This window comes from Pempheris klunzingeri, chromosome 18 (assembly GCF_042242105.1).
Source record: "Pempheris klunzingeri isolate RE-2024b chromosome 18, fPemKlu1.hap1, whole genome shotgun sequence".
Classification (NCBI taxonomy): Eukaryota; Metazoa; Chordata; class Actinopteri; order Acropomatiformes; family Pempheridae; genus Pempheris; species Pempheris klunzingeri.
In genome coordinates, this window is record NC_092029.1 from 23,080,045 (window position 1) to 23,105,093 (window position 25,049).

Genomic DNA, 25,049 nt, shown 5'->3' on the forward strand with positions numbered 1-25,049 from the left:
TCTTTTTCAGGGGCTGGCAAACATGAACTTCTGTACAGGAAACACTCAGAATAGTTCAAGATGATGAATTACAGTAGTTGGATGAAGTTTCTTAAGATAATTTGTCTGTATTCAACAGTGTCCATTTTGGCTTTCTCTCACCATTCTAAGCGCATTTTAGACACAGGAGGTGAAATGTGTTACCATGGACTGATAGACTTACATTTCCGCCCAGAAAACACTCAGAATAGTTCAAGATGATGAATTACATTAGTAAGATCAAGTTTCTTAAGATAATTTGTCTGTATTCAACAGTGTCCATTTTGGCTTTCTCTCACCATTCTAATTCTCCATTCTAATTCACCATTCTCACCAGCCTATTTTAGACACAGGATCGTTGTCTTTCCAGGGGCTGGCAAACATGAACTTCTGTACAGGAAACACTCAGAATAGTTCAAGATGATGAATTACAGTAGTTGGATGAAGTTTCTTAAGATAATTTGTCTGTATTCAACAGTGTCCATTTTGGCTTTCTCTCACCATTCTAAGCGCATTTTAGACACAGGAGGTGAAATGTGTTACCATGGACTGATAGACTTACATTTCCGCCCAGAAAACACTCAGAATACTTAAAGATGATGAATTACATTAGTAAGATCAAGTTTCTTAAGATAATTTGTCTGTATTCAACAGTGTCCATTTTGGCTTTCTCTCACCATTCTAATTCTCCATTCTAATTCACCATTCTCACCAGCCTATTTTAGACACAGGAGGTGAATTGTCTTTCCAGGGGCTGGCAAAGCTGAACTTCTGTACAGGAAACACTCAGAATAGTTCAAGATGATGAATTACAGTAGTTGGATGAAGTTTCTTAAGATAATTTGTCTGTATTCAACAGTGTCCATTTTGGCTTTCTCTCACCATTCTAAGCGTATTTTAGACACAGGAGGTGAAATTTGTTACCATGGACTGATAGACTTACATTTCCGCCCAGAAAACACTCAGAATAGTTCAAGATGATGAATTACATTAGTAAGATCAAGTTTCTTAAGATAATTTGTCTGTATTCAACAGTGTCCATTTTGGCTTTCTCTCACCATTCTAATTCTCCATTCTAATTCACCATTCTCACCAGCCTATTTTAGACACAGGATCGTTGTCTTTCCAGGGGCTGGCAAACATGAACTTCTGTACAGGAAACACTCAGAATAGTTCAAGATGATGAATTACAGTAGTTGGATGAAGTTTCTTAAGATAATTTGTCTGTATTCAACAGTGTCCATTTTGGCTTTCTCTCACCATTCTAAGCGCATTTTAGACACAGGAGGTGAAATTTGTTACCATGGACTGATAGACTTACATTTCCGCCCAGAAAACACTCAGAATAGTTCAAGATGATGAATTACATTAGTAAGATCAAGTTTCTTAAGATAATTTGTCTGTATTCAACAGTGTCCATTTTGGCTTTCTCTCACCATTCTAATTCTCCATTCTAATTCACCATTCTCACCAGCCTATTTTAGACACAGGATCGTTGTCTTTCCAGGGGCTGGCAAACATGAACTTCTGTACAGGAAACACTCAGAATAGTTCAAGATGATGAATTACAGTAGTTGGATGAAGTTTCTTAAGATAATTTGTCTGTATTCAACAGTGTCCATTTTGGCTTTCTCTCACCATTCTAAGCGCATTTTAGACACAGGAGGTGAAATGTGTTACCATGGACTGATAGACTTACATTTCCGCCCAGAAAACACTCAGAATAGTTCAAGATGATGAATTACATTAGTAAGATCAAGTTTCTTAAGATAATTTGTCTGTATTCAACAGTGTCCATTTTGGCTTTCTCTCACCATTCTAATTCTCCATTCTAATTCACCATTCTCACCAGCCTATTTTAGACACAGGATCGTTGTCTTTTTCAGGGGCTGGCAAACATGAACTTCTGTACAGGAAACACTCAGAATAGTTCAAGATGATGAATTACAGTAGTTGGATGAAGTTTCTTAAGATAATTTGTCTGTATTCAACAGTGTCCATTTTGGCTTTCTCTCACCATTCTAAGCGCATTTTAGACACAGGAGGTGAAATGTGTTACCATGGACTGATAGACTTACATTTCCGCCCAGAAAACACTCAGAATAGTTCAAGATGATGAATTACATTAGTAAGATCAAGTTTCTTAAGATAATTTGTCTGTATTCAACAGTGTCCATTTTGGCTTTCTCTCACCATTCTAATTCTCCATTCTAATTCACCATTCTCACCAGCCTATTTTAGACACAGGATCGTTGTCTTTCCAGGGGCTGGCAAACATGAACTTCTGTACAGGAAACACTCAGAATAGTTCAAGATGATGAATTACAGTAGTTGGATGAAGTTTCTTAAGATAATTTGTCTGTATTCAACAGTGTCCATTTTGGCTTTCTCTCACCATTCTAAGCGCATTTTAGACACAGGAGGTGAAATGTGTTACCATGGACTGATAGACTTACATTTCCGCCCAGAAAACACTCAGAATACTTAAAGATGATGAATTACATTAGTAAGATCAAGTTTCTTAAGATAATTTGTCTGTATTCAACAGTGTCCATTTTGGCTTTCTCTCACCATTCTAAGCGCATTTTAGACACAGGAGGTGAAATTTGTTACCATGGACTGATAGACTTACATTTCCGCCCAGAAAACACTCAGAATAGTTCAAGATGATGAATTACATTAGTAAGATCAAGTTTCTTAAGATAATTTGTCTGTATTCAACAGTGTCCATTTTGGCTTTCTCTCACCATTCTAATTCTCCATTCTAATTCACCATTCTCACCAGCCTATTTTAGACACAGGAGGTGAATTGTCTTTCCAGGGGCTGGCAAAGCTGAACTTCTGTACAGGAAACACTCAGAATAGTTCAAGATGATGAATTACAGTAGTTGGATGAAGTTTCTTAAGATAATTTGTCTGTATTCAACAGTGTCCATTTTGGCTTTCTCTCACCATTCTAAGCGTATTTTAGACACAGGAGGTGAAATTTGTTACCATGGACTGATAGACTTACATTTCCGCCCAGAAAACACTCAGAATAGTTCAAGATGATGAATTACATTAGTAAGATCAAGTTTCTTAAGATAATTTGTCTGTATTCAACAGTGTCCATTTTGGCTTTCTCTCACCATTCTAATTCTCCATTCTAATTCACCATTCTCACCAGCCTATTTTAGACACAGGATCGTTGTCTTTCCAGGGGCTGGCAAACATGAACTTCTGTACAGGAAACACTCAGAATAGTTCAAGATGATGAATTACAGTAGTTGGATGAAGTTTCTTAAGATAATTTGTCTGTATTCAACAGTGTCCATTTTGGCTTTCTCTCACCATTCTAAGCGCATTTTAGACACAGGAGGTGAAATTTGTTACCATGGACTGATAGACTTACATTTCCGCCCAGAAAACACTCAGAATAGTTCAAGATGATGAATTACATTAGTAAGATCAAGTTTCTTAAGATAATTTGTCTGTATTCAACAGTGTCCATTTTGGCTTTCTCTCACCATTCTAATTCTCCATTCTAATTCACCATTCTCACCAGCCTATTTTAGACACAGGATCGTTGTCTTTCCAGGGGCTGGCAAACATGAACTTCTGTACAGGAAACACTCAGAATAGTTCAAGATGATGAATTACAGTAGTTGGATGAAGTTTCTTAAGATAATTTGTCTGTATTCAACAGTGTCCATTTTGGCTTTCTCTCACCATTCTAAGCGCATTTTAGACACAGGAGGTGAAATGTGTTACCATGGACTGATAGACTTACATTTCCGCCCAGAAAACACTCAGAATACTTAAAGATGATGAATTACATTAGTAAGATCAAGTTTCTTAAGATAATTTGTCTGTATTCAACAGTGTCCATTTTGGCTTTCTCTCACCATTCTAAGCGCATTTTAGACACAGGAGGTGAAATTTGTTACCATGGACTGATAGACTTACATTTCCGCCCAGAAAACACTCAGAATAGTTCAAGATGATGAATTACAGTAGTTGGATGAAGTTTCTTAAGATAATTTGTCTGTATTCAACAGTGTCCATTTTGGCTTTCTCTCACCATTCTAATTCTCCATTCTAATTCACCATTCTCACCAGCCTATTTTAGACACAGGAGGTGAATTGTCTTTCCAGGGGCTGGAAAAGCTGAACTTCTGTACAGGAAACACTCAGAATAGTTCAAGATGATGAATTACAGTAGTTGGATGAAGTTTCTTAAGATAATTTGTCTGTATTCAACAGTGTCCATTTTGGCTTTCTCTCACCATTCTAAGCTTATTTTAGACACAGGAGGTGAAATGTGTTACCATGGACTGATAGACTTACATTTCCGCCCAGAAAACACTCAGAATAGTTCAAGATGATGAATTACATTAGTAAGATCAAGTTTCTTAAGATAATTTGTCTGTATTCAACAGTGTCCATTTTGGCTTTCTCTCACCATTCTAAGCGTATTTTAGACACAGGAGGTGAAATTTGTTACCATGGACTGATAGACTTACATTTCCGCCCAGAAAACACTCAGAATAGTTCAAGATGATGAATTACATTAGTAAGATCAAGTTTCTTAAGATAATTTGTCTGTATTCAACAGTGTCCATTTTGGCTTTCTCTCACCATTCTAATTCTCCATTCTAATTCACCATTCTCACCAGCCTATTTTAGACACAGGATCGTTGTCTTTCCAGGGGCTGGCAAACATGAACTTCTGTACAGGAAACACTCAGAATAGTTCAAGATGATGAATTACAGTAGTTGGATGAAGTTTCTTAAGATAATTTGTCTGTATTCAACAGTGTCCATTTTGGCTTTCTCTCACCATTCTAAGCTTATTTTAGACACAGGAGGTGAAATGTGTTACCATGGACTGATAGACTTACATTTCCGCCCAGAAAACACTCAGAATAGTTAAAGATGATGAATTACATTAGTAAGATCAAGTTTCTTAAGATAATTTGTCTGTATTCAACAGTGTCCATTTTGGCTTTCTCTCACCATTCTAATTCTCCATTCTAATTCACCATTCTCACCAGCCTATTTTAGACACAGGATCGTTGTCTTTTTCAGGGGCTGGCAAACATGAACTTCTGTACAGGAAACACTCAGAATAGTTCAAGATGATGAATTACAGTAGTTGGATGAAGTTTCTTAAGATAATTTGTCTGTATTCAACAGTGTCCATTTTGGCTTTCTCTCACCATTCTAAGCTTATTTTAGACACAGGAGGTGAAATGTGTTACCATGGACTGATAGACTTACATTTCCGCCCAGAAAACACTCAGAATAGTTCAAGATGATGAATTACATTAGTAAGATCAAGTTTCTTAAGATAATTTGTCTGTATTCAACAGTGTCCATTTTGGCTTTCTCTCACCATTCTAATTCTCCATTCTAATTCACCATTCTCACCAGCCTATTTTAGACACAGGATCGTTGTCTTTCCAGGGGCTGGCAAACATGAACTTCTGTACAGGAAACACTCAGAATAGTTCAAGATGATGAATTACAGTAGTTGGATGAAGTTTCTTAAGATAATTTGTCTGTATTCAACAGTGTCCATTTTGGCTTTCTCTCACCATTCTAAGCGCATTTTAGACACAGGAGGTGAAATGTGTTACCATGGACTGATAGACTTACATTTCCGCCCAGAAAACACTCAGAATACTTAAAGATGATGAATTACATTAGTAAGATCAAGTTTCTTAAGATAATTTGTCTGTATTCAACAGTGTCCATTTTGGCTTTCTCTCACCATTCTAAGCGCATTTTAGACACAGGAGGTGAAATTTGTTACCATGGACTGATAGACTTACATTTCCGCCCAGAAAACACTCAGAATAGTTCAAGATGATGAATTACATTAGTAAGATCAAGTTTCTTAAGATAATTTGTCTGTATTCAACAGTGTCCATTTTGGCTTTCTCTCACCATTCTAATTCTCCATTCTAATTCACCATTCTCACCAGCCTATTTTAGACACAGGAGGTGAATTGTCTTTCCAGGGGCTGGCAAAGCTGAACTTCTGTACAGGAAACACTCAGAATAGTTCAAGATGATGAATTACAGTAGTTGGATGAAGTTTCTTAAGATAATTTGTCTGTATTCAACAGTGTCCATTTTGGCTTTCTCTCACCATTCTAAGCGTATTTTAGACACAGGAGGTGAAATTTGTTACCATGGACTGATAGACTTACATTTCCGCCCAGAAAACACTCAGAATAGTTCAAGATGATGAATTACATTAGTAAGATCAAGTTTCTTAAGATAATTTGTCTGTATTCAACAGTGTCCATTTTGGCTTTCTCTCACCATTCTAATTCTCCATTCTAATTCACCATTCTCACCAGCCTATTTTAGACACAGGATCGTTGTCTTTCCAGGGGCTGGCAAACATGAACTTCTGTACAGGAAACACTCAGAATAGTTCAAGATGATGAATTACAGTAGTTGGATGAAGTTTCTTAAGATAATTTGTCTGTATTCAACAGTGTCCATTTTGGCTTTCTCTCACCATTCTAAGCGCATTTTAGACACAGGAGGTGAAATTTGTTACCATGGACTGATAGACTTACATTTCCGCCCAGAAAACACTCAGAATAGTTCAAGATGATGAATTACATTAGTAAGATCAAGTTTCTTAAGATAATTTGTCTGTATTCAACAGTGTCCATTTTGGCTTTCTCTCACCATTCTAATTCTCCATTCTAATTCACCATTCTCACCAGCCTATTTTAGACACAGGATCGTTGTCTTTCCAGGGGCTGGCAAACATGAACTTCTGTACAGGAAACACTCAGAATAGTTCAAGATGATGAATTACAGTAGTTGGATGAAGTTTCTTAAGATAATTTGTCTGTATTCAACAGTGTCCATTTTGGCTTTCTCTCACCATTCTAAGCGCATTTTAGACACAGGAGGTGAAATGTGTTACCATGGACTGATAGACTTACATTTCCGCCCAGAAAACACTCAGAATACTTAAAGATGATGAATTACATTAGTAAGATCAAGTTTCTTAAGATAATTTGTCTGTATTCAACAGTGTCCATTTTGGCTTTCTCTCACCATTCTAAGCGCATTTTAGACACAGGAGGTGAAATTTGTTACCATGGACTGATAGACTTACATTTCCGCCCAGAAAACACTCAGAATAGTTCAAGATGATGAATTACATTAGTAAGATCAAGTTTCTTAAGATAATTTGTCTGTATTCAACAGTGTCCATTTTGGCTTTCTCTCACCATTCTAAGCGTATTTTAGACACAGGAGGTGAAATTTGTTACCATGGACTGATAGACTTACATTTCCGCCCAGAAAACACTCAGAATAGTTCAAGATGATGAATTACATTAGTAAGATCAAGTTTCTTAAGATAATTTGTCTGTATTCAACAGTGTCCATTTTGGCTTTCTCTCACCATTCTAATTCTCCATTCTAATTCACCATTCTCACCAGCCTATTTTAGACACAGGATCGTTGTCTTTCCAGGGGCTGGCAAACATGAACTTCTGTACAGGAAACACTCAGAATAGTTCAAGATGATGAATTACAGTAGTTGGATGAAGTTTCTTAAGATAATTTGTCTGTATTCAACAGTGTCCATTTTGGCTTTCTCTCACCATTCTAATTCTCCATTCTAATTCACCATTCTCACCAGCCTATTTTAGACACAGGAGGTGAATTGTCTTTCCAGGGGCTGGCAAAGCTGAACTTCTGTACAGGAAACACTCAGAATAGTTCAAGATGATGAATTACAGTAGTTGGATGAAGTTTCTTAAGATAATTTGTCTGTATTCAACAGTGTCCATTTTGGCTTTCTCTCACCATTCTAAGCGTATTTTAGACACAGGAGGTGAAATGTGTTACCATGGACTGATAGACTTACATTTCCGCCCAGAAAACACTCAGAATAGTTAAAGATGATGAATTACATTAGTAAGATCAAGTTTCTTAAGATAATTTGTCTGTATTCAACAGAGTCCATTTTGGCTTTCTCTCACCATTCTAATTCTCCATTCTAATTCACCATTCTCACCAGCCTATTTTAGACACAGGATCGTTGTCTTTCCAGGTTGCTGGCAAACATGAACTTCTGTACAGGAAACACTCAGAATAGTTCAAGATGATGAATTACAGTAGTTGGATGAAGTTTCTTAAGATAATTTGTCTGTATTCAACAGTGTCCATTTTGGCTTTCTCTCACCATTCTAAGCGCATTTTAGACACAGGAGGTGAAATGTGTTACCATGGACTGATAGACTTACATTTCCGCCCAGAAAACACTCAGAATAGTTCAAGATGATGAATTACATTAGTAAGATCAAGTTTCTTAAGATAATTTGTCTGTATTCAACAGTGTCCATTTTGGCTTTCTCTCACCATTCTAATTCTCCATTCTAATTCACCATTCTCACCAGCCTATTTTAGACACAGGATCGTTGTCTTTCCAGGGGCTGGCAAACATGAACTTCTGTACAGGAAACACTCAGAATAGTTCAAGATGATGAATTACAGTAGTTGGATGAAGTTTCTTAAGATAATTTGTCTGTATTCAACAGTGTCCATTTTGGCTTTCTCTCACCATTCTAAGCGCATTTTAGACACAGGAGGTGAAATGTGTTACCATGGACTGATAGACTTACATTTCCGCCCAGAAAACACTCAGAATACTTAAAGATGATGAATTACATTAGTAAGATCAAGTTTCTTAAGATAATTTGTCTGTATTCAACAGTGTCCATTTTGGCTTTCTCTCACCATTCTAAGCTTATTTTAGACACAGGAGGTGAAATGTGTTACCATGGACTGATAGACTTACATTTCCGCCCAGAAAACACTCAGAATAGTTAAAGATGATGAATTACATTAGTAAGATCAAGTTTCTTAAGATAATTTGTCTGTATTCAACAGTGTCCATTTTGGCTTTCTCTCACCATTCTAATTCTCCATTCTAATTCACCATTCTCACCAGCCTATTTTAGACACAGGAGGTGAATTGTCTTTCCAGGGGCTGGCAAAGCTGAACTTCTGTACAGGAAACACTCAGAATAGTTCAAGATGATGAATTACAGTAGTTGGATGAAGTTTCTTAAGATAATTTGTCTGTATTCAACAGTGTCCATTTTGGCTTTCTCTCACCATTCTAAGCGTATTTTAGACACAGGAGGTGAAATGTGTTACCATGGACTGATAGACTTACATTTCCGCCCAGAAAACACTCAGAATAGTTAAAGATGATGAATTACATTAGTAAGATCAAGTTTCTTAAGATAATTTGTCTGTATTCAACAGAGTCCATTTTGGCTTTCTCTCACCATTCTAATTCTCCATTCTAATTCACCATTCTCACCAGCCTATTTTAGACACAGGATCGTTGTCTTTCCAGGTTGCTGGCAAACATGAACTTCTGTACAGGAAACACTCAGAATAGTTCAAGATGATGAATTACAGTAGTTGGATGAAGTTTCTTAAGATAATTTGTCTGTATTCAACAGTGTCCATTTTGGCTTTCTCTCACCATTCTAAGCGCATTTTAGACACAGGAGGTGAAATGTGTTACCATGGACTGATAGACTTACATTTCCGCCCAGAAAACACTCAGAATAGTTCAAGATGATGAATTACATTAGTAAGATCAAGTTTCTTAAGATAATTTGTCTGTATTCAACAGTGTCCATTTTGGCTTTCTCTCACCATTCTAAGCGTATTTTAGACACAGGAGGTGAAATTTGTTACCATGGACTGATAGACTTACATTTCCGCCCAGAAAACACTCAGAATAGTTCAAGATGATGAATTACATTAGTAAGATCAAGTTTCTTAAGATAATTTGTCTGTATTCAACAGTGTCCATTTTGGCTTTCTCTCACCATTCTAATTCTCCATTCTAATTCACCATTCTCACCAGCCTATTTTAGACACAGGAGGTGAATTGTCTTTCCAGGGGCTGGCAAACCTGAACTTCTGTACAGGAAACACTCAGAATAGTTCAAGATGATGAATTACAGTAGTTGGATGAAGTTTCTTAAGATAATTTGTCTGTATTCAACAGTGTCCATTTTGGCTTTCTCTCACCATTCTAAGCGCATTTTAGACACAGGAGGTGAAATTTGTTACCATGGACTGATAGACTTACATTTCTGCCCAGAAAACACTCAGAATAGTTCAAGATGATGAATTACATTAGTAAGATCAAGTTTCTTAAGATAATTTGTCTGTATTCAACAGTGTCCATTTTGGCTTTCTCTCACCATTCTAAGCGTATTTTAGACACAGGAGGTGAAATTTGTTACCATGGACTGATAGACTTACATTTCCGCCCAGAAAACACTCAGAATAGTTCAAGATGATGAATTACATTAGTAAGATCAAGTTTCTTAAGATAATTTGTCTGTATTCAACAGTGTCCATTTTGGCTTTCTCTCACCATTCTAATTCTCCATTCTAATTCACCATTCTCACCAGCCTATTTTAGACACAGGAGGTGAATTGTCTTTCCAGGGGCTGGCAAAGCTGAACTTCTGTACAGGAAACACTCAGCATAGTTCAAGATGATGAATTACAGTAGTTGGATGAAGTTTCTTAAGATAATTTGTCTGTATTCAACAGTGTCCATTTTGGCTTTCTCTCACCATTCTAAGCGCATTTTAGACACAGGAGGTGAAATTTGTTACCATGGACTGATAGACTTACATTTCCGCCCAGAAAACACTCAGAATAGTTCAAGATGATGAATTACATTAGTAAGATCAAGTTTCTTAAGATAATTTGTCTGTATTCAACAGTGTCCATTTTGGCTTTCTCTCACCATTCTAAGCGTGTTTTAGACACAGGAGGTGAAATGTGTTACCATGGACTGATAGACTTACATTTCCGCCCAGAAAACACTCAGAATAGTTAAAGATGATGAATTACATTAGTAAGATCAAGTTTCTTAAGATAATTTGTCTGTATTCAACAGTGTCCATTTTGGCTTTCTCTCACCATTCTAATTCTCCATTCTAATTCATCATTCTCACCAGCCTATTTTAGACACAGGAGGTGAATTGTCTTTCCAGGGGCTGGCAAAGCTGAACTTCTGTACAGGAAACACTCAGCATAGTTCAAGATGATGAATTACAGTAGTTGGATGAAGTTTCTTAAGATAATTTGTCTGTATTCAACAGTGTCCATTTTGGCTTTCTCTCACCATTCTAAGCGTATTTTAGACACAGGAGGTGAAATGTGTTACCATGGACTGATAGACTTACATTTCCGCCCAGAAAACACTCAGAATAGTTCAAGATGATGAATTACATTAGTAAGATCAAGTTTCTTAAGATAATTTGTCTGTATTCAACAGTGTCCATTTTGGCTTTCTCTCACCATTCTAATTCTCCATTCTAATTCACCATTCTCACCAGCCTATTTTAGACACAGGATCGTTGTCTTTCCAGGGGCTGGCAAACATGAACTTCTGTACAGGAAACACTCAGAATAGTTCAAGATGATGAATTACAGTAGTTGGATGAAGTTTCTTAAGATAATTTGTCTGTATTCAACAGTGTCCATTTTGGCTTTCTCTCACCATTCTAAGCGCATTTTATACACAGGAGGTGAAATGTGTTACCATGGACTGATAGACTTACATTTCCGCCCAGAAAACACTCAGAATACTTAAAGATGATGAATTACATTAGTAAGATCAAGTTTCTTAAGATAATTTGTCTGTATTCAACAGTGTCCATTTTGGCTTTCTCTCACCATTCTAATTCTCCATTCTAATTCACCATTCTCACCAGCCTATTTTAGACACAGGATCGTTGTCTTTCCAGGGGCTGGCAAACATGAACTTCTGTACAGGAAACACTCAGAATAGTTCAAGATGATGAATTACAGTAGTTGGATGAAGTTTCTTAAGATAATTTGTCTGTATTCAACAGTGTCCATTTTGGCTTTCTCTCACCATTCTAAGCGCATTTTAGACACAGGAGGTGAAATGTGTTACCATGGACTGATAGACTTACATTTCCGCCCAGAAAACACTCAGAATAGTTCAAGATGATGAATTACATTAGTAAGATCAAGTTTCTTAAGATAATTTGTCTGTATTCAACAGTGTCCATTTTGGCTTTCTCTCACCATTCTAATTCTCCATTCTAATTCACCATTCTCACCAGCCTATTTTAGACACAGGATCGTTGTCTTTCCAGGGGCTGGCAAACATGAACTTCTGTACAGGAAACACTCAGAATAGTTCAAGATGATGAATTACAGTAGTTGGATGAAGTTTCTTAAGATAATTTGTCTGTATTCAACAGTGTCCATTTTGGCTTTCTCTCACCATTCTAAGCGCATTTTAGACACAGGAGGTGAAATGTGTTACCATGGACTGATAGACTTACATTTCCGCCCAGAAAACACTCAGAATACTTAAAGATGATGAATTACATTAGTAAGATCAAGTTTCTTAAGATAATTTGTCTGTATTCAACAGTGTCCATTTTGGCTTTCTCTCACCATTCTAAGCTTATTTTAGACACAGGAGGTGAAATGTGTTACCATGGACTGATAGACTTACATTTCCGCCCAGAAAACACTCAGAATAGTTCAAGATGATGAATTACATTAGTAAGATCAAGTTTCTTAAGATAATTTGTCTGTATTCAACAGTGTCCATTTTGGCTTTCTCTCACCATTCTAATTCTCCATTCTAATTCACCATTCTCACCAGCCTATTTTAGACACAGGAGGTGAATTGTCTTTCCAGGGGCTGGCAAAGCTGAACTTCTGTACAGGAAACACTCAGAATAGTTCAAGATGATGAATTACAGTAGTTGGATGAAGTTTCTTAAGATAATTTGTCTGTATTCAACAGTGTCCATTTTGGCTTTCTCTCACCATTCTAATTCTCCATTCTAATTCACCATTCTCACCAGCCTATTTTAGACACAAGAGGTGAATTGTCTTTCCAGGGGCTGGCAAAGCTGAACTTCTGTACAGGAAACACTCAGAATAGTTCAAGATGATGAATTACAGTAGTTGGATGAAGTTTCTTAAGATAATTTGTCTGTATTCAACAGTGTCCATTTTGGCTTTCTCTCACCATTCTAAGCTTATTTTAGACACAGGAGGTGAAATGTGTTACCATGGACTGATAGACTTACATTTCTGCCCAGAAAACACTCAGAATAGTTAAAGATGATGAATTACATTAGTAAGATCAAGTTTCTTAAGATAATTTGTCTGTATTCAACAGTGTCCATTTTGGCTTTCTCTCACCATTCTAAGCGTATTTTAGACTCAGGAGGTGAAATTTGTTACCATGGACTGATAGACTTACATTTCCGCCCAGAAAACACTCAGAATAGTTCAAGATGATGAATTACAGTAGTTGGATGAAGTTTCTTAAGATAATTTGTCTGTATTCAACAGTGTCCATTTTGGCTTTCTCTCACCATTCTAAGCTTATTTTAGACACAGGAGGTGAAATGTGTTACCATGGACTGATAGACTTACATTTCCGCCCAGAAAACACTCAGAATACTTAAAGATGATGAATTACATTAGTAAGATCAAGTTTCTTAAGATAATTTGTCTGTATTCAACAGTGTCCATTTTGGCTTTCTCTCACCATTCTAAGCTTATTTTAGACACAGGAGGTGAAATTTGTTACCATGGACTGATAGACTTACATTTCCGCCCAGAAAACACTCAGAATAGTTCAAGATGATGAATTACATTAGTAAGATCAAGTTTCTTAAGATAATTTGTTTGTATTCAACAGTGTCCATTTTGGCTTTCTCTCACCATTCTAAGCGTATTTTAGACACAGGAGGTGAAATTTGTTACCATGGACTGATAGACTTACATTTCCGCCCAGAAAACACTCAGAATAGTTCAAGATGATGAATTACATTAGTAAGATCAAGTTTCTTAAGATAATTTGTCTGTATTCAACAGTGTCCATTTTGGCTTTCTCTCACCATTCTAAGCGTATTTTAGACACAGGAGGTGAAATTTGTTACCATGGACTGATAGACTTACATTTCCGCCCAGAAAACACTCAGAATACTTAAAGATGATGAATTACATTAGTAAGATCAAGTTTCTTAAGATAATTTGTCTGTATTCAACAGTGTCCATTTTGGCTTTCTCTCACCATTCTAATTCTCCATTCTAATTCACCATTCTCACCAGCCTATTTTAGACACAGGAGGTGAATTGTCTTTCCAGGGGCTGGCAAAGCTGAACTTCTGTACAGGAAACACTCAGAATAGTTCAAGATGATGAATTACAGTAGTTGGATGAACTTTCTTAAGATAATTTGTCTGTATTCAACAGTGTCCATTTGGGCTTTCTCTCACCATTCTAATTCTCCATTCTAATTCACCATTCTCACCAGCCTATTTTAGACACAGGAGGTGAATTGTCTTCCCAGGGGCTGGCAAAGCTGAACTTCTGTACAGGAAACACTCAGAATAGTTCAAGATGATGAATTACAGTAGTTGGATGAAGTTTCTTAAGATAATTTGTCTGTATTCAACAGTGTCCATTTTGGCTTTCTCTCACCATTCTAAGCTTATTTTAGACACAGGAGGTGAAATGTGTTACCATGGACTGATAGACTTACATTTCCGCCCAGAAAACACTCAGAATAGTTAAAGATGATGAATTACATTAGTAAGATCAAGTTTCTTAAGATAATTTGTCTGTATTCAACAGTGTCCATTTTGGCTTTCTCTCACCATTCTAAGCGTATTTTAGACACAGGAGGTGAAATTTGTTACCATGGACTGATAGACTTACATTTCCGCCCAGAAAACACTCAGAATAGTTAAAGATGATGAATTACATTAGTAAGATCAAGTTTCTTAAGATAATTTGTCTGTATTCAACAGTGTCCATTTTGGCTTTCTCTCACCATTCTAAGCGTATTTTAGACACAGGAGGTGAAATTTGTTACCATGGACTGATAGACTTACATTTCCGCCCAGAAAACACTCAGAATAGTTCAAGATGATGAATTACATTAGTAAGATCAAGTTTCTTAAGATAATTTGTCTGTATTCAACAGTGTCCATTTTGGCTTTCTCTCACCATTCTAATTCTCCATTCTAATTCACCATTCTCACCAGCCTATTTTAGACACAGGAGGTGAATTGTCTTTCCAGGGGCTGGCAAACCTGAACTTCTGTACAGGAAACACTCCGAATAGTTCAAGATGATGAATTACAGTAGTTGGATGAAGTTTCTTAAGATAATTTGTCTGTATTCAACAGTGTCCATTTTGGCTTTCTCTCACCATTCTAAGCTTATTTTAGACACAGGAGGTGAAATGTGTTACCATGGACTGATAGACTTACATTTCCGCCCAGAAAACACTCAGAATAGTTAAAGATGATGAATTACATTAGTAAGATCAAGTTTCTTAAGATAATTTGTCTGTATTCAACAGTGTCCATTTTGGCTTTCTCTCACCATTCTAAGCATATTTTAGACACAGGAGGTGAATTGTCTTTCTAGGGGCTGGCAAACCTGAACTTCTGTACAGGAAACACTCAGAATAATTCAAGATGATGAATTACAGTAGTTGGATGAAGTTTCTTAAGATAATTTGTCTGTATTCAACAGTGTCCATTTGGGCTTTCTCTCACCATTCTAATTCTCCATTCTAATTCACCATTCTCACCAGCCTATTTTAGACACAGGAGGTGAATTGTCTTTCCAGGGGCTGGCAAACCTGAACTTCTGTACAGGAAACACTCAGAATAGTTCAAGATGATGAATTACAGTAGTTGGATGAAGTTTCTTAAGATAATTTGTCTGTATTCAACAGTGTCCATTTTGGCTTTCTCTCACCATTCTAAGCTTATTTTGGACACAGGAGGTGAAATGTGTTACCATGGACTGATAGACTTACATTTCCACCCAGAAAACACTCAGAATAGTTAAAAATGATGAATTACATTAGTAAGATCAAGTTTCTTAAGATAATTTGTCTGTATTCAACAGTGTCCATTTTGGCTTTCTCTCACCATTCTAAGCGTATTTTAGACACAGGAGGTGAATTGTCTTTCTAGGGGCTGGCAAACCTGAACTTCTGTAGAGGAAACACTCAGAATAGTTCAAGATGATGAATTACAGTAGTTGGATGAAGTTTCTTAAGATAATTTGTCTGTATTCAACAGTGTCCATTTGGGCTTTCTCTCACCATTCTAATTCTCCATTCTAATTCACCATTCTCACCAGCCTATTTTAGACACAGGAGGTGAATTGTCTTTCCAGGGGCTGGCAAAGCTGAACTTCTGTACAGGAAACACTCAGAATAGTTCAAGATGATGAATTACAGTAGTTGGATGAAGTTTCTTAAGATAATTTGTCTGTATTCAACAGTGTCCATTTTGGCTTTCTCTCACCATTCTAAGCTTATTTTTGACACAGGAGGTGAAATGTGTTACCATGGACTGATAGACTTACATTTCCACCCAGAAAACACTCAGAATAGTTAAAAATGATGAATTACATTAGTAAGATCAAGTTTCTTAAGATAATTTGTCTGTATTCAACAGTGTCCATTTTGGCTTTCTCTCACCATTCTAAGCGTATTTTAGACACAGGAGGTGAATTGTCTTTCTAGGGGCTGGCAAACCTGAACTTCTGTAGAGGAAACACTCAGAATAGTTCAAGATGATGAATTACAGTAGTTGGATGAAGTTTCTTAAGATAATTTGTCTGTATTCAACAGTGTCCATTTGGGCTTTCTCTCACCATTCTAATTCTCCATTCTAATTCACCATTCTCACCAGCCTATTTTAGACACAGGAGGTGAATTGTCTTTCCAGGGGCTGGCAAAGCTGAACTTCTGTACAGGAAACACTCAGAATAGTTCAAGATGATGAATTACAGTAGTTGGATGAAGTTTCTTAAGATAATTTGTCTGTATTCAACAGTGTCCATTTTGGCTTTCTCTCACCATTCTAAGCGCATTTTAGACACAGGAGGTGAAATTTGTTACCATGGACTGATAGACTTACATTTCCGCCCAGAAAACACTCAGAATAGTTAAAGATGATGAATTACATTAGTAAGATCAAGTTTCTTAAGATAATTTGTATAGACAACAGTGTCCATTTTGGCTTTCTCTCACCATTCTAATTCTCCATTCTAATTCACCATTCTCACCAGCCTATTTTAGACACAGGAGGTGAATTGTCTTTCCAGGGGCTGGCAAAGCTGAACTTCTGTACAGGAAACACTCAGAATAATTCAAGATGATGAATTGCAGTAGTTGGATGAAGTTTCTTAAGATAATTTGTCTGTATTCAACAGTGTCCATTTTGGCTTTCTCTCACCATTCTAAGCTTATTTTGGACACAGGAGGTGAAATGTGTTACCATGGACTGATAGACTTACATTTCCGCCCAGAAAACACTCAGAATAGTTAAAGATGATGAATTACATTAGTAAGATCAAGTTTCTTAAGATAATTTGTCTGTATTCAACAGTGTCCATTTTGGCTTTCTCTCACCATTCTAAGCGTATTTTAGACACAGGAGGTGAATTGTTTTTCTAGGGTCTGGCAAACCTGAACTTCTGTACAGGAAACACTCAGAATAGTTCAAGATGATGAATTACAGTAGTTGGATGAAGTTTCTTAAGATAATTTGTCTGTATTCAACAGTGTCCATTTTGGCTTTCTCTCACCATTCTAATTCTCCATTCTAATTCACCATTCTCACCAGCCTATTTTAGACACAGGAGGTGAATTGTCTTTCCAGTGGCTGGCAAAGCTGAACTTCTGTACAGGAAACACTCAGAATAGTTCAAGATGATGAATTACAGTAGTTGGATGAAGTTTCTTAAGATAATTTGTCTGTATTCAACAGTGTCCATTTTGGCTTTCTCTCACCATTCTAAGCTTATTTTAGACACAGGAGGTGAAATGTGTTACCATGGACTGATAGACTTACATTTCCGCCCAGAAAACACTCAGAATAGTTCAAGATGATGAATTACATTAGTAAGATCAAGTTTCTTAAGATAATTTGTCTGTATTCAACAGTGTCCATTTTGGCTTTCTCTCACCATTCTAATTCTCCATTCATCAATGTGTCTAAAATAGGCTGGTGAGAATGGTGAATTAGAATGGAGAATTAGAATGGTGAGAGAAAGCCAAAATGGACACTGTTGAATACAGACAAATTATCTTAAGAAACTTCATCCAACTACTGTAATTCATCATCTTGAACTATTCTGAGTGTTTCCTGTACAGAAGTTCAGGTTTGCCAGCCCCTAGAAAGACAATTCACCTCCTGTGTCTAAAATACGCTTAGAATGGTGAGAGAAAGCCAAAATGGACACTGTTGAATACAGACAAATTATCTTAAGAAACTTGATCTTACTAATGTAATTCATCATCTTTAACTATTCTGAGTGTTTTCTGGGTGGAAATGTAAGTCTATCAGTCCATGGTAACACATTTCACCTCCTGTGTCCAAAATAAGCTTAGAATGGTGAGAGAAAGCCAAAATGGACACTGTTGAATACAGTCAAATTATCTTAAGAAACTTCATCCAACTACTGTAATTCATCATCTTGAACTATTCTGAGTGTTTCCTGTACAGAAGTTCATGTTTGCCAGCCCCTGGAAAGACAATTCACCTCCTGTGTCTAAAATAGGCTGGTGAGAATGGTGAATTAGAATGGAGAATTAGAATGGTGAGAGAAAGCCAAAATGGACACTGTTGAATACAGACAAATTATCTTAAGAAACTTGATCTTACTAATGTAATTCATCATCTTGAACTATTCTGAGTGTTTTCTGGGCGGAAATGTAAGTCTATCAGTCCATGGTAACACATTTCACCTCCTGTGTCTAAAATGCGCTTAGAATGGTGAGAGAAAGCCAAAATGGACACTGTTGAATACAGACAAATTATCTTAAGAAACTTGATCCAACTACTGTAATTCATCATCTTGAACTATGCTGAGTGTTTCCTGTACAGAAGTTCAGCTTTGCCAGCCCCTGGAAAGACAATTCACCTCCTGTGTCTAAAATAGGCTGGTGAGAATGGTGAATTAGAATGGAGAATTAGAATGGTGAGAGAAAGCCAAAATGGACACTGTTGAATACAGACAAATTATCTTAAGAAACTTGATCTTACTAATGTAATTCATCATCTTTAACTATTCTGAGTGTTTTCTGGGCGGAAATGTAAGTCTATCAGTCCATGGTAACACATTTCACCTCCTGTGTCTAAAATACGCTTAGAATGGTGAGAGAAAGCCAAAATGGACACTGTTGAATACAGACAAATTATCTTAAGAAACTTGATCTTACTAATGTAATTCATCATCTTGAACTATTCTGAGTGTTTTCTGGGCGGAAATGTAAGTCTATCAGTCCATGGTAACAAATTTCACCTCCTGTGTCTAAAATGCGCTTAGAATGGTGAGAGAAAGCCAAAATGGACACTGTTGAATACAGACAAATTATCTTAAGAAACTTCATCCAACTACTGTAATTCATCATCTTGAACTATTCTGAGTGTTTCCTGTACAGAAGTTCATGTTTGCCAGCCCCTGGAAAGACAACGATCCTGTGTCTAAAATAGGCTGGTGAGAATGGTGAATTAGAATGGAGAATTAGAATGGTGAGAGAAAGCCAAAATGGACACTGTTGAATACAGACAAATTATCTTAAGAAACTTGATCTTACTAATGTAATTCATCATCTTGAACTATTCTGAGTGTTTTCTGGGCGGAAATGTAAGTCTATCAGTCCATGGTAACACATTTCACCTCCTGTGTCTAAAATGCGCTTAGAATGGTGAGAGAAAGCCAAAATGGACACTGTTGAATACAGACAAATTATCTTAAGAAACTTCATCCAACTACTGTAATTCATCATCTTGAACTATTCTGAGTGTTTCCTGTACAGAAGTTCATGTTTGCCAGCCCCTGGAAAGACAACGATCCTGTGTCTAAAATAGGCTGGTGAGAATGGTGAATTAGAATGGAGAATTAGAATGGTGAGAGAAAGCCAAAATGGACACTGTTGAATACAGACAAATTATCTTAAGAAACTTGATCTTACTAATGTAATTCATCATCTTGAACTATTCTGAGTGTTTTCTGGGCGGAAATGTAAGTCTATCAGTCCATGGTAACAAATTTCACCTCCTGTGTCTAAAATACGCTTAGAATGGTGAGAGAAAGCCAAAATGGACACTGTTGAATACAGACAAATTATCTTAAGAAACTTGATCTTACTAATGTAATTCATCATCTTGAACTATTCTGAGTGTTTTCTGGGCGGAAATGTAAGTCTATCAGTCCATGGTAACACATTTCACCTCCTGTGTCTAAAATAAGCTTAGAATGGTGAGAGAAAGCCAAAATGGACACTGTTGAATACAGACAAATTATCTTAAGAAACTTGATCTTACTAATGTAATTCATCATCTTTAAGTATTCTGAGTGTTTTCTGGGCGGAAATGTAAGTCTATCAGTCCATGGTAACACATTTCACCTCCTGTGTCTAAAATAGGCTGGTGAGAATGGTGAATTAGAATGGAGAATTAGAATGGTGAGAGAAAGCCAAAATGGACACTGTTGAATACAGACAAATTATCTTAAGAAACTTGATCTTACTAATGTAATTCATCATCTTGAACTATTCTGAGTGTTTTCTGGGCGGAAATGTAAGTCTATCAGTCCATGGTAACAAATTTCACCTCCTGTGTCTAAAATACGCTTAGAATGGTGAGAGAAAGCCAAAATGGACACTGTTGAATACAGACAAATTATCTTAAGAAACTTGATCTTACTAATGTAATTCATCATCTTTAACTATTCTGAGTGTTTTCTGGGCGGAAATGTAAGTCTATCAGTCCATGGTAACAAATTTCACCTCCTGTGTCTAAAATACGCTTAGAATGGTGAGAGAAAGCCAAAATGGACACTGTTGAATACAGACAAATTATCTTAAGAAACTTGATCTTACTAATGTAATTCATCATCTTTAACTATTCTGAGTGTTTTCTGGGCGGAAATGTAAGTCTATCAGTCCATGGTAACACATTTCACCTCCTGTGTCTAAAATAAGCTTAGAATGGTGAGAGAAAGCCAAAATGGACACTGTTGAATACAGACAAATTATCTTAAGAAACTTCATCCAACTACTGTAATTCATCATCTTGAACTATTCTGAGTGTTTCCTGTACAGAAGTTCAGGTTTGCCAGCCCCTGGAAAGACAATTCACCTCCTGTGTCTAAAATAGGCTGATGAGAATGGTGAATTAGAATGGAGAATTAGAATGGTGAGAGAAAGCCAAAATGGACACTGTTGAATACAGACAAATTATCTTAAGAAACTTGATCTTACTAATGTAATTCATCATCTTGAACTATTCTGAGTGTTTTCTGGGCGGAAATGTAAGTCTATCAGTCCATGGTAACAAATTTCACCTCCTGTGTCTAAAATACGCTTAGAATGGTGAGAGAAAGCCAAAATGGACACTGTTGAAATTATCTTAAGACAAATTATCTTAAGAAACTTGATCTTACTAATGTAATTCATCATCTTGAACTATTCTGAGTGTTTCCTGTACAGAAGTTCAGGTTTGCCAGCCCCTAGAAAGACAATTCACCTCCTGTGTCTAAAATACGCTTAGAATGGTGAGAGAAAGCCAAAATGGACACTGTTGAATACAGACAAATTATCTTAAGAAACTTGATCTTACTAATGTAATTCATCATCTTTAACTATTCTGAGTGTTTTCTGGGTGGAAATGTAAGTCTATCAGTCCATGGTAACACATTTCACCTCCTGTGTCCAAAATAAGCTTAGAATGGTGAGAGAAAGCCAAAATGGACACTGTTGAATACAGACAAATTATCTTAAGAAACTTCATCCAACTACTGTAATTCATCATCTTGAACTATTCTGAGTGTTTCCTGTACAGAAGTTCAGGTTTGCCAGCCCCTGGAAAGACAATTCACCTCCTGTGTCTAAAATAGGCTGGTGAGAATGGTGAATTAGAATGGAGAATTAGAATGGTGAGAGAAAGCCAAAATGGACACTGTTGAATACAGACAAATTATCTTAAGAAACTTCATCCAACTACTGTAATTCATCATCTTGAACTATTCTGAGTGTTTCCTGTACAGAAGTTCAGGTTTGCCAGCCCCTAGAAAGACAATTCATCTCCTGTGTCTAAAATACGCTTAGAATGGTGAGAGAAAGCCAAAATGGACACTGTTGAATACAGACAAATTATCTTAAGAAACTTGATCTTACTAATGTAATTCATCATTTTTAACTATTCTGAGTGTTTTCTGGGTGGAAATGTAAGTCTATCAGTCCATGGTAACACATTTCACCTCCTGTGTCCAAAATAAGCTTAGAATGGTGAGAGAAAGCCAAAATGGACACTGTTGAATACAGACAAATTATCTTAAGAAACTTCATCCAACTACTGTAATTCATCATCTTGAACTATTCGGAGTGTTTCCTGTACAGAAGTTCAGGTTTGCCAGCCCCTGGAAAGACAATTCACCTCCTGTGTCTAAAATAGGCTGATGAGAATGGTGAATTAGAATGGAGAATTAGAATGGTGAGAGAAAGCCAAAATGGACACTGTTGAATACAGACAAATTATCTTAAGAAACTTGATCTTACTAATGTAATTCATCATCTTGAACTATTCTGAGTGTTTTCTGGGCGGAAATGTAAGTCTATCAGTCCATGGTAACAAATTTCACCTCCTGTGTCTAAAATACGCTTAGAATGGTGAGAGAAAGCCAAAATGGACACTGTTGAATACAGACAAATTATCTTAAGAAACTTGATCTTACTAATGTAATTCATCATCTTTAACTATTCTGAGTGTTTTCTGGGCGGAAATGTAAGTCTATCAGTCCATGGTAACAAATTTCACCTCCTGTGTCTAAAATAAGCTTAGAATGGTGAGAGAAAGCCAAAATGGACACTGTTGAATACAGACAAATTATCTTAAGAAACTTCATCCAACTACTGTAATTCATCATCTTGAACTATTCTGAGTGTTTCCTGTACAGAAGTTCAGGTTTGCCAGCCCCTGGAAAGACAATTCACCTCCTGTGTCTAAAATAGGCTGGTGAGAATGGTGAATTAGAATGGAGAATTAGAATGGTGAGAGAAAGCCAAAATGGACACTGTTGAATACAGACAAATTATCTTAAGAAACTTGATCTTACTAATGTAATTCATCATCTTGAACTATTCTGAGTGTTTCCTGTACAGAAGTTCAGGTTTGCCAGCCCCTAGAAAGACAATTCACCTCCTGTGTCTAAAATACGCTTAGAATGGTGAGAGAAAGCCAAAATGGACACTGTTGAATACAGACAAATTATCTTAAGAAACTTGATCTTACTAATGTAATTCATCATCTTTAACTATTCTGAGTGTTTTCTGGGTGGAAATGTAAGTCTATCAGTCCATGGTAACACATTTCACCTCCTGTGTCCAAAATAAGCTTAGAATGGTGAGAGAAAGCCAAAATGGACACTGTTGAATACAGACAAATTATCTTAAGAAACTTCATCCAACTACTGTAATTCATCATCTTGAACTATTCTGAGTGTTTCCTGTACAGAAGTTCAGGTTTGCCAGCCCCTGGAAAGACAATTCACCTCCTGTGTCTAAAATAGGCTGGTGAGAATGGTGAATTAGAATGGAGAATTAGAATGGTGAGAGAAAGCCAAAATGGACACTGTTGAATACAGACAAATTATCTTAAGAAACTTCATCCAACTACTGTAATTCATCATCTTGAACTATTCTGAGTGTTTCCTGTACAGAAGTTCAGGTTTGCCAGCCCCTGGAAAGACAATTCACCTCCTGTGTCTAAAATAGGCTGGTGAGAATGGTGAATTAGAATGGAGAATTAGAATGGTGAGAGAAAGCCAAAATGGACACTGTTGAATACAGACAAATTATCTTAAGAAACTTGATCTTACTAATGTAATTCATCATCTTTAACTATTCTGAGTGTTTTCTGGGCGGAAATGTAAGTCTATCAGTCCATGGTAACAAATTTCACCTCCTGTGTCTAAAATACGCTTAGAATGGTGAGAGAAAGCCAAAATGGACACTGTTGAATACAGACAAATTATCTTAAGAAACTTGATCTTACTAATGTAATTCATCATCTTTAACTATTCTGAGTGTTTTCTGGGCGGAAATGTAAGTCTATCAGTCCATGGTAACACATTTCACCTCCTGTGTCTAAAATAAGCTTAGAATGGTGAGAGAAAGCCAAAATGGACACTGTTGAATACAGACAAATTATCTTAAGAAACTTCATCCAACTACTGTAATTCATCATCTTGAACTATTCTGAGTGTTTCCTGTACAGAAGTTCAGGTTTGCCAGCCCCTGGAAAGACAATTCACCTCCTGTGTCTAAAATAGGCTGATGAGAATGGTGAATTAGAATGGAGAATTAGAATGGTGAGAGAAAGCCAAAATGGACACTGTTGAATACAGACAAATTATCTTAAGAAACTTGATCTTACTAATGTAATTCATCATCTTTAACTATTCTGAGTGTTTTCTGGGCGGAAATGTAAGTCTATCAGTCCATGGTAACAAATTTCACCTCCTGTGTCTAAAATACGCTTAGAATGGTGAGAGAAAGCCAAAATGGACACTGTTGAAATTATCTTAAGACAAATTATCTTAAGAAACTTGATCTTACTAATGTAATTCATCATCTTTAACTATTCTGAGTGTTTTCTGGGCGGAAATGTAAGTCTATCAGTCCATGGTAACACATTTCACCTCCTGTGTCTAAAATAGGCTTAGAATGGTGAGAGAAAGCCAAAATGGACACTGTTGAATACAGACAAATTATCTTAAGAAACTTGATCTTACTAATGTAATTCATCATCTTTAACTATTCTGAGTGTTTTCTGGGCGGAAATGTAAGTCTATCAGTCCATGGTAACACATTTCACCTCCTGTGTCTAAAATAGGCTTAGAATGGTGAGAGAAAGCCAAAATGGACA